A 12,073-nucleotide genomic window follows, 5' to 3' on the forward strand; every position below is an offset into this window, starting at 1 on the left:
TCCTCAACAAGGGCACTGTGCAAGTCCTCGTTCCCCTGGAGCTGAGAAGGGCACTGTGACCCAGCTCTGCACCAGGCTGAATTTTGGCAGAGGCAGAAGCTGGTTTTGCTCTGACGGGGAAACTCTTCCTCCATTAAAATGTGCAGCACCAAGAGAGCAAATTAAATCAGAGACATCCCAGTCTCACCTGATAATTAAATTAGAGGTGACCTCTAACTTCCAAGTTTTTCACCTGGTTCTTCAAATGCCATGTTAATACTGTAATTGCTATTTGTTTTTAGAAAGGCACAAAGGTTCACCTTACTCTCATTCTCAGGAAAAGAAGATGAGGACTTTGGGAAAAAAAATTAAAGCCTTGATCTTCTCAAAAAGGATAGGCACAAGGGTAAAGCCAGCAGTATATGTTTCTGTATCTTGGGTGAGGGAGAAGAGGCAGAGACCAGCAGCGTGGCTCAGAGGAAGGTGGCACATGCAGTGGCAGGGGACAGGGAGCCATCACACGCAAGCTGGGCAGAGGAGAGTGATCAGCACCTCTCCCTCTGTGAAGAGTGGAAAAGTGTATGGGAGATGGAATGAGCCCAGGAGGAAAGGCTGAACAGAGACAACCAAGGGCCCTTATGAAGCCAGAAGCATACAGGGAGGATTTCAGAAAACTCTAGAAAAAGTAAATCAGGGGGTTATGACATGAAAGCAAAATATGGCTTCTCTTTCCTTCTTCGTGTGGATATAGAAATTTACTGAGCATCTTTTGAAGCCCACAGGATTCAAATGTCAGCCTGGGAAAATAGTATAGGTTAATTCTACTGCAGGCCTGGACCAGACAGCGCTAACTAAGACTTGCATTGGCATTATGGTCAGGTAGAGAAAGGACTGCATGAATTGATTTCTTGGCTGATATTACAAAACTCAGGTGAGACGCTTCTGCCGGCTGAGTTCATGTTTTAAGGCTGAACAGAATCAAGGCTGGTAGGATTGTCTGGGGGCATCTGGCTCAACCCTGCAATCAAAGCACGGCCAGCTTCGAAGTCACCTTCAACTTCAAAGCTAGACCACGTTGCTCAAGGTCATGTCCTGAGGTACATATCATATACCACATAGTTCACCCAGCTACGTGGTTCAGTGAGGCATGGGAAACCAGGTGTTGAAAAATTAGAGATTCTTTCTGCCACCAGGGTCTCTGAGGAGGACTGGTGCCAACAGACGGTGTCTTACAGTTCATTGAACTAGAGGTGCCGCTACCGGGTTCACAGTTAGGTCTGCATTAGGGCCTGGGAAATCCAGGGCTGGAACACTAGTATGATAATGAGTCCTGCAAAATATGCAAGCTTTGGTTGGGTTTGGTGCCACTGGCATCATGCACGTTACAGTGAGTCATATAACAAATGTGGGATTCCTGAGAGTGAAATGCCTGTGCCATTGCTGTGTCCTGCAAGGCCTGTTTGCTGACATGAGCAGTGTTCACTGGGATGACTGATTTTCTTTAGGGCTGGTTACATTTTTTCGTTTGTTAGGGAATGAGATAGATAGATATGGGGTAGGGTTTAGAAATCAGGGGCTGAAAAATATTTTTTTTTTATGATCTCTGCACAACATGCTGTGCTGCTACCAAGCTTAGAAACAGCTCTGATCTATCTGCCTCATTTCATACCAGCCTTCTTTCCTGCCTGCAGTCACTGCAGGCTTTCAGTCAAGCTAAGGGAACCACTTCTCCCTTAAACAGAGTCCATCTGTCCCACCACCGTTAGCTCCCACATCAGTCTGACATGTTTAGTTGTTTCCTTCTGCCTGCAGAGGAGACTTTTTCCTCTGTGGAAAATCTAACACAAAGTTTAACCACTTGGTGTAGTTAAGGCCATAAATAAATAACACACTGAACAGTCCACTGGAGCCTATCCCAGCCCAAATCCAGCATGTGCTGTGGAAGGCAGGGGAGAAAACCCAAACTCATCCACTCACGAGGTCCCCACTCGTAGCCTGAACTAAAAGCCTAGCCCTCATCCTAGTCTACCAGCTAGTATTTAATTGTACCCCCCACCAACCCATAGCTGCACAACCCTGAATCCTAATCCTAACTCTTGCCGCGTTACAATAAGTGAGGTTATTATCTCCAAAAGAATTCCAGTATATGTTAATTCCAGCACACAGTAGCCTTCCCCTTAGCCCTGGTGGCTGCTCCAGAAGACACCCGGAAGCCTCCTTGTCCATCTCCTGGGGTCCTCAGACCTAGATTTAGCTGGAGCATTAGCCCTTGCTCTAAAGCTATTCCTAGAGCAACCCCCAGAGACCCGTGCCCAGGACATGTCAAGGGCTGCAGAGTGGGCAGCAGGCAGCAGAAGCAGAGAGGGCTAAGGGGGATGTAGTTGATGTCTCTGAGAGTGGGGTGGTTGTAGAGATGACAAAATCAACTGCTTCTCAAAGATGCAGAATGAAAGGACAGCAAGTGACTCTCACAGGCTGCAGCAAGGGAAATACCAACTTGACAAAAGGACAATGTTTTTCAAGGAAGGTGGTTGTGTACTGGAACCGGGTGGCCAAGTCGGTTGTGGAGTCTCATCTTGGGCGAGGCTGTGGGCAACCTGCTCTGCTTTGCACAGGAGCTAGGACCAGAGGCTTCTGGTTGGACATCCTTTCTCATCTAAACTGTTCTGCAATTATCTGGTTGTACCTTTTCAGTCCTAGAACTTAATTTCCAGCAATAATATTTACAACAGGGACCTGGGAAATGAATCATTTACTGTTTATCTGCATTGTACTCTGCCAGATCCTCCATACTAGAATCAAGACTGGTGCCTGAGGGTTGAATGACTTGTATTTTATCTAGCAAAGTTATTGTTTATGGCATTACAGTTAAGACAGAGATGGAGTGGGATAAAGAACATGGTTTCTGATCTTGGGGCCTGCAGGTCCATATTTATTACTGTACCTCTGGCTGTATCTATACCAGTAAACTAAACAGAGCCAGGATATGTGATTGACCATGTAGTTTAATTGTTAGCACAGTCCCTGGCTGGGCATTGGATGGAGTTGGCTGGCTCAGACACTGCCTGCACACAGTTCGGGGCACAGCAGCAAAGAGCTGGGGGTGAGATCTAGAGGTCCTGACGGGTCGGAGTGAGGGCCGGTTCCTCTGGGATGCACCTTCTCGCAGGTTGTGTGTCTGGCTTAAAGCTGAGGACAGCTTAAAAGCCAGGAATTAAGGGCCTGAGGAAGGCTGTGCAGTGGCATGCCTGTGAGGCTCCCGTGGGCCGGCATGGGCCATTGTGTATTTCTGGCACAAATGGTATTGCTAGGCAGGTAACCAGCACTCCCATGGGCACAGGTCTTCACCTTAGCCCTTGAAGGTGTGAAGCATAAATCTAGCTTTTCAGTCCCTTCCTCACACTGACATGTTAATCCTGACCAAACCCTGAGGCCTTTAGGATTAAAGACATGGTTTGGGTTAGCGTCATGGCGGGAAGCATGAAATACTAAAATGAGAGATGAAACGTGGGCAAATGTCTTCTGGTTAGTGATAAGCTACGTTTATTCCTGGATCCCGCAAGAGTCATCATTCCTAGAACAAGGTCAGTGCCAGTATGAAGGAATCCTTCCTGTTTAATTCTGGAGGCATAGAGGTATTGCTGGGCTGGGTTTAAAGCTAGAATTGGGGTTGAGGGCTAGAGGTAGCGAAGTGCAGACTTGACACGTTATTTACAGGATCCTGCAAGAGCCATAAAGTTAAAATGAAGCTTGTTTCTCACATGAACATGTGGATTATAGTTAGGTGATAATTAGTTATTGTTCTGATAAGTTTAGATAAGTGCTAGGCTTGGGGATTGTGAGGGCAAAGAGTTTTGCACCTGCTGTTGGACCCTGTGAGATCCCAAGGAAGAAAATGAGGCTGGCATGGGTATGGGTGAATGAATGGTAGTACCTCTTCTAGCAAAAATAGATAAATAAAGAAAGTGGGGAGTTGCATAGGATGGCATGCTTCGAAATAGAAAGCAGCCAGGAGAGCGCGGCAAGGGCTGCAAAGCACAGAGCAGAGGGAAGCCTGTCTGCGTGCTCTCTGTGTCCAGGACTGACTTCTTCCTTAGGTCTGTCCGCTGCCAGAAATTAAAATGCAACTAGGAAGGCAATGTCCTTTTCTAGCTGAAATTTCCAGTTCCAAAAGAAATTGTATGTTTTTGAAAAGGGGCCAGATATAAAGGGACTGACCTTTTTTCTCTGAACATTGGGCAGTATATTAGTGTCATGGGGAAGCATCCATACACAACCTTGATAAAAGGATGAAATGGAAGCCTTCATATGGCACCCGCTGTAATTTTCCTGACCACAGAGGGCAATGTTTAATATTTGTGCTTTGGATGTATTAAAAGATAAAATATGAATCAAATAGCATGACTGGAAGCTGATTTGTTTCAGAAGAAAGTAGAAGTTAAAACTTTTATGCATCTGCACATCAAAGTGTTATTACTAGCTAAGGTTTCTTTTTATAATTTAAAACCATATCTGAATTGAATTTCAATGGGCTACTTGTGCAGTGTACTCCAATCTCCATATCAGTCAAATTTGATGAACACCCCAAAGCTCAGTGGCTGAGAAAGAGAGAAGAAAAAGCATGCCTAGGAACTTCAAATGGGAGTGCAGGCCTGATATCTTTTGTCAGTAGAAAGATTGTTTTAATACCCTGTCGGTCACAGTAATAACCTTAAACAAATAGATCACTTGTATTTACTTTGTAATATCAGTGCTTTTACAAGATTGACTACCTAGTGGGATTGTCTGTACAAATTCCACAGTTGTCCCCAGGCAGCTCTGTGAAGAGGACACTTTAACTCCATATGCCACAGAAAGATGCCTTCAGTGACGCTCCATGAATTAATCATATCCCCAGGGGCTGTGGGAGGATAACGGTGGAAAAACCCTGCCGGAGTGACTTGGAGAGCTCCAACGCACTGCCGCAGCACCTGGCCACTTTGTGCCGTGGGGAGCAGTTATATCACGTAGGCTGCTACCTGCGCGAGTGCTGGGGCGAGGGGGAGGGAAGCCGGCTGAGACCGCGCGATTTACATTGCAGATCGGTATGGGCTCCCCGCCGCCTGGGCCACAGGGGTCAGGAGAGAGAAAAGGCAGTAAACATTTATCTAGCGGATTACTCTTTTTTTCCCTAATCCCCACCGCTGCTCTTGAGTTACAGAGGCACTGTAAGGACGAGCTGTGCATACTCTTTTTGCTGATAAAATCGCTAAGCAGAGAGCTGAAGGTTTTGATGAACAAGTGTTTTTTTTCTTTATTGGTTATCCGTTGCTTCTTCCCAACTTCTAGGATCCTACCCTCACACCTATGGCCATGCCCAGCCATTCCCAGAAAACACGGCGTGTATGCAGCATGTGCATCCCAGGAAGGTGGGGATAACTGCTTGTAATGAAAAGGTAGAATTATCACCGAGACTGCCTTGTGCTTTCTATTCTTGTTATTTCCAGCAGGCTGTGTCAGATCCGGTTTAATTTTCTTTCATCTTTTCTGGGCAACAGAAGTTTTCCTTTTGTATGAACATAAATAAAACCCTTTCAGAGTAATGATGTTTGCATGGAGGGTGTGTTAACCTACAGGAGTGTGAAGAGGTTTACATTCAGTGAACAACATGTGCATCAGGATTATTCCCTCCCCCCCTGCCCCGTGTGAGACCTTTTCCTCTTTTGTTTCCATTTGAGCGAGGTGCCAGTTCATTACTCTCAGACATTTAAAATACATCAAGTGCAAGTAATGCATCGGGGTTTTTTCCTAAACGTTTTTCAGTTGGTCTGTTTCTACTGTATTTTAAACCTGTTTTTCCCTGTCAAGACAAATCTTGCCTAGAAAAATATGAGCACAGCTCTGGTTTTGTATTTCCTTGCACCTTATTCTGAATTCAGCAAGATCCTGGCTACAGGGTCTGATTAACCTCTCCACCCGTGCCAAGGGACTCCCAGGAGACCATTGGAGAAACTCCTGATTTACAGCCATAGGAGAAAGCAGGAAATCAGACCACTGCTTAAAGCTTTAGACATGCCAGGCACAAATCATTTGACCACACACACACAGAATGGCCAGGAATGTAAGGCAAATCTGGAAAGATCCAAATGCAACTCTGCCCTAAACCTACTTCTTTCTCCCCGTCGATATAAAGGGAGCCTTGGTGTGAATAGCCCTGATGCAGCCCTCTACTCTGCAGGCATCTCCAGTTCGATGAATGACTTTCCCATCTTCCCGTTTCCCGGATTGTCACTCTTGCCATTTACCTTCATGCAGGAAACTGTCTTTTAAAGACCTCAAGGCTGAAAACCAGACTCCATCATGTCCAAGGTGTAGCACCTTAGAGAGAATTTCATCAAATGATGTTGGCTGCTCATCTGGTTGATAGCTCCAGCCAATACGTTCTGGTTTGAACGGGCAGGGAAGACCTTCTTATTTCCCCATGTCAGGCTTCCCGGGTCAGGGCTTGGCCTGCCAGGGCAGTTAGAAAGGAGCTAGACCTGCTCAGAGATTTAAGAGAAAATTTCAGGAACCACTACTACCAGGCGACCTCATCTCATACTTGCTTTCATACAGCTACCGTGCAGCATGCCCGCCTTCCAGGCAGAGTTGATGGCAGGGCCAGATCCATCCTATTAGGTGCTGAAGGGGTCTACACCCTCACTGAAGTTATTCTGCATTTTCCACCTGCTCTGAACCAGGGAAATCTTTTCTCCAAGTTGCACTATAGAATCTATCTTCTACGGGATTTTACAGCAGCTTTGGTGCTCTAAAGTTTTGGTTGGTCTGACCTTTTACCTCTCATGTTCTCTGTGAGATTTCTGTCTCCTTTCTTTTTTCCATAGGGTAGTGGTTTTGTATTTCTGTTGAACTGGAGTGGGCTTTGGACTGGTCAGGTACACACAATCCGTTTTACTTCTACTGTGAGTAAAAATCTTAAACTGTTTAGTCAACACATGTATTCTCCAGAGAAACGCCTCATTGCCTAGCTGTTTCATTTTGAAGCCTTGTAGCCGTGAAACCTGTTGGGAGAGCACAAAGAGTTGTGATTACCTGACAGCTCTAGGAAATGGCACAGAGACAAGATCTGTCTTTGAGAGAAAAGTGCTGATTGCAGGCGGAGGCTGCAGGCAGATCTTTGAAACTTCTCCGTAACCTTTGGCTCTTGGGAGCACCAAAGGAGGGGATGCCCTGCCGCTCTGCCTCCATGAGCAACAGCGATTTGATACTGCTCTTTTGCCCAGCTGAGAGTCATTGGTTTTGTTAAGCTAAATAGGACTGGGGGTGTCTGTAAGTGTGATACCATTATTCTTCCTTAATGTAACCACATTATTACACAGAGGCTCCTAACAATACTGAGAGCCCTTGGTATTGTACATACTGTGCATGCCCCTTCCGAGAAGCAGGTCCTAACCTGCAGTCTAAATACTCCACAGGGGGAGCATGGAGAGGTGCACTGGGGAATTTTGCACGTGCTGAGCAGAAAGTCTGTCCAAAGGAGTCAGATTTTGGAGTGCTAAACCACAAATTCCTCCTCGTAGCTGTGGCTAGGACAAGCTGCATTTGTGCCTAGTTATTATTTTGCAGCACAGCTCACTGGGACTACAGGAGGCACTTTCAGATGCTGTTTTAGCAGTGGGAGACCCAGGGAAGTGTTACTTACCAGGTGTCTGCTCACTGTCTCATCAAGCGCTCCTTAGAGTAGGTTTGGAAGACCAAATTTATAAAATCCACTGTTTCCTTCTGTCTCTCTCATCCCTGCCTCTTGCTTGTGAATGTGTTAGTCCATCTTGCAAGGGCTTTCACAGGCACCGAACCAGGACAGGCTGGGTTTCTCAGTCACAGACCATTCGTCTTTAGACCTGTTCACTCTCCTTTTCTCCTGCAGCCTGTCCCTTTCCTTCCCTTGTGCTTTCCTACACCCTGGTCTTCACCTTCCAATTCTTTTTTCCCCAAGACATTTTACCCCTCACAGTCTCCAAGCCATTTGTTACTGGACTACAAAGAACCTTATGTGCTCTCCCTTTCCCTTCTCCTTTTTTTCTCTCTCTCTCTTCTTTTCTTCTTATTTTCCCCCCAGAATAACTTTCACCATTAGGGCCGATATGCACCATCAGCTACAGATCCTGCCTATACATCTTTGTGTGTGTGACCGTGCCCCAGCACCCTTCGTGCCGCAGGCAGGTGGGGGAGATGATCCGGCCCTGCAGGAAACTCCCAGACGGCAAACTCTGTGGGAATATAAGCAAATCCCGGTGTCTTACTCCTGCCATGTAGCGGTGGTGAAACTAGTGGTGGGATAACTTAAAATACCTGGTGGTTATGCTTTTGTTGGTTTTGCTTTTGAAGAATGCCATATTCGAGCTGCAGTGAGACCCAGACAGAAAGCCAAGGCCAGAGGCGTGTGTCTGTCAGGCAGAGCTTGGTCAAAGTGGTCACAGATACGGGCTCTCGGTGCACTCCTGCCCGCTGCAGAGCTGTGCTGCGCCAGCGTGCTGCTCTTTTGTCAGTTGCGTATAATCATGGCGAGGCTGTGGAGCTGTGAAAAATCAGGACTGAATAAAGGAAGCCAACTGCTGAACTGCCCCTACCCCACCGCCTGCCACCGGGGAGTCAGCCCTGTGCTGTGCTTACCCTGTGGCTGGTTTGATTTCATTTGTACCTAAATCTCCTGATAGCACAGCACCAAGCAGCAATGCTAGAGCAGGGAGCACCGCTCTCTTTCAGTAGCCCAAGTTATTATTAAAAAGGAGGGGAAAAAAAAATAAATTTATGTGGACTCACTTGGATTTGAGACCTAACCTAGGTAGCACTCAGCTTTAAATTCAACTGTCCTGGAAAATATCCTCATGAGATTTTTGAATAGGCAAGTCAGAGATATTACAAAACAGATTGTTTGCTTGAGATTTCTACCACTTCTGGACAAAAATCCCACGAGAATAGTTGTTCTCGTGAGTTTTCATCTGCATCTGAACAAGAAAGAAAATATGTTCTTGAAGCATTAAATCTCTCAGTCAGATCCCCAGCAGAGTGGTGTATCTGGAAATTCAATTCTGACACTTCATGAAGACTGAAAAACGAAGTGGGTTGAACTGCGTGAGACTTTTTACCCCTTGTCACATTCACAGTATCTCCTGCGTGTGGGATGGGCAGTGCTCAGCTCTGCTGCCCGGCACAGGGAGGCACCTCTGCCCGGAGGTGGCAGTGGGACATGGTTATCTCATGAGATGACCGGTCCTTTGCAGCCCCATCCAGCACGACTCTGCAGACGGGCATCGCCTCTGCTTGTGCTGCAGTGCCGCACACACGAGCAAAAGACTGGACCAAGCAGACAGTTGCTGGCAGTGGAGATGGCCGAGGGGGCCACAGTCCAATGTATTGTGACAAACTAAGGGAAAAAACAGTATTTTCATCTGGTTTTGTAGAAAGAAGAGGGGAAAAAAGTGCAGTCTTGTAGCTGCTATGTGTGAAGTGTTCAGGTACATTGGATTCTAAGGATGATGGGCTTTTGGGTACCCCCACCAGCTCCAGCCTCTGGGGAGTGAGAGGGCTGCTCTGCGAGGGGTTGAGCCTTGGGAACCCTGGCGTGGGCCATGCCCTCACTGCTGGGCAGCATCCCACAGCCCCTGAGCAGGTGAGCAGAGCTGGGGGGTTGCAGCAGCAGGTCCCGTCCACAAGCCAGGGACGGGGCTGGAGCCAGACACATCTACAGGGAGCCAGGGATGAGCCAAAGTGGGCCTGATATGGTGCGAGCCTCTTCCTGAGAGAGACAGCAACTTCAATCAATAGGAGGATGTGCAAGACCTCCCCCGTGACAACAGGGGAGGGAATTCTGACACCAGAAGATCCTGCCTGTGTTTCTCCAATGGTAAGACCATGCAAAGAGTGCTAGCACTTCATGGAAGACCTTGGGCTGCGGGCAGAGCCCCAGCGTTACACTGTGGCATCCAACCGGAGTCCCCAGCTCCCATCCAACGCCCCTGCCACCCTCTGCCTGTGTCTCCTGGCTGTGCATATGGCCTGGCAGATCATTTCTGCACATTTGTGCCCCCTGGGCAGCCCGTCACACCTTTCACCAAACCCATTGTTAAGATGTGGTCAGACCAAAGCAAGGACTCCTAGGAACAATTTACTGCCTGTGAAGCTTAAACACATGATTACGGTATAGCGTAAGGTACATAAATGCCAGATGGGTGGGGATTTATGCACAGCCCCACTCCTCAACCAAAGGCTAGGAGCAGCTGCTCTCCTCCAAGCCAGCTCAGTCCTCTCACCAACAGCATCATGCACAAAGCAGCAGCCACCACCCTGGGTTGCGGGTGCTGGGGACGGAGGGCATTGCCTCCGGTCGTGGTGCTGTGCCCCATGGACCTCTGCTTGGAGCCGAGCACCTACAGCTATGGTGACACCACGGTGGCAGGTGTCACACACTTGCATGGCCATACTGCTCTGGCGTTTCGACAGAGTCCGTGGTTGAGAGGGTTGTTTGCAACCAGCTCAGATAACAGAAATTTCTGACTGCTGATACATTAAGAAACAAACAGGCATAGTTTGCATTTGATTTTCGTAAGGAGGCTAGATATGACCTGAGGTATGCAAATACCTTCTGATGCAGAGAAAAAGATTTCAGGACTGTGGAGGTGTAAGAGTTGGCAAATTATGCAGCATTATGGAATAATACTCCATTTTTGTGCAAATTGAGGAACAACAGCTGTTAAGTATGTCAGTATCTGGGGAGGTTAATTTTCAGAGCAAAAGAATAGAAAGCATCGCTGTCACATACACAGAGAGGAAAAGAAGTGAATGCAGCAACGAACAGGTGAAAGAGCCTCACGTTGTTATCCATAGGAGGATAAAAGCACTAAATCCTTATTTAATCCTTGCAGAGTTATTTAAAATATTAAAAATAGTTGGTCTCAGAGGGGATTTAGAATGGTTGCAGAGGGTGAGTTGAATTACAAAGTGAACTTTTGAGGTTTTTTGACTTATTTGCAGGAATAAAGCAAGTACTTCTTTTTCACAATCCTTTGTCTTCTTTTTAATTGGCAAAAAAATGCACACCACATACTCTTCTTACCAGTATTGGTGTCCTTTAAATCCAGAGGGTGAACCCCGACCTCACCCCTGCCCATGGTGCATATGCTGCAGAAGCCCCCAGCCCCACTTACCTGGCCCTGGCTCAGCCACTGCTGAGGACTCACGCATCTCACAGATTCTCCCGCAGCCTTTATCTCCTGCCCTCCCTGCCTCTTTACTCCTAAAGTGTAAGCAACGATCTGATTTTCCATCTTCATAAAGCTGACACTTGTCTCCCCTGCTTCTTGACCCCGCTTTCTTATACCCCATTCTCTAGGGTCAATGAAGGAGTTGAGTCTTGTCCTCTAACTGCACCCTTGTTCCTCCCCGTCCTTCCTTTGCCTTCTGGGACTAGTCTCCCTCAGGTTGGTAATGATCCCTGAAAGACTCCACTTGTCCAGTTTCTCATGTTCATGCTGACAAATCTCAGGCCTATCCGTCACAATCTTACAGTAATCTCATATTAACGTGGACCTTGGGCAACTGGCTCTAGGTGGCCTGCTTGAGCAGGAGGGTTGTACACTAAAGCACTTTAGTTTTAGTGTGACACTTCAGCAGCTGAAATATTTGTCTTTGATACCAGGATGTAGTCAGTTTTCCTGCATAAGCTAGTTCAGGAGGACAGGGTCTTCTGCAGGCCCTGGAGGATGGGTACCCTGGAGCATCCGACTCCAGTACTCTAAGCTTAGGGAGCTGAGACACCTATCCACAGCTAGGAGTTAGGGAGTCCCACCCCCAGGACAGGCAGTGGAAGGTGGGATTTATGTGCCTCTGTTAAGAGAGGGCAATTTGAGATGCTCTGCATGTATCTGAGACAACTTCACCAGGCTGGCAGATACAACACAGGGTGACTATGCCCTGCTGGTGTGGCCACTGTATTTGAGGAAGCAGATTCTTGAGCATCTCAAATATCACTAGAAACCTCTGTTTAGGCAACTTAATACAGTCAGTTGAGCCCTGAGTGCAAATTGTCCTCCCAGCCATTGAGGGTGCCCAAACA

The sequence above is a fragment of the Ciconia boyciana genome, chromosome 1, assembly GCF_034638445.1.
Source record: "Ciconia boyciana chromosome 1, ASM3463844v1, whole genome shotgun sequence".
NCBI lineage: Eukaryota > Metazoa > Chordata > Aves > Ciconiiformes > Ciconiidae > Ciconia > Ciconia boyciana.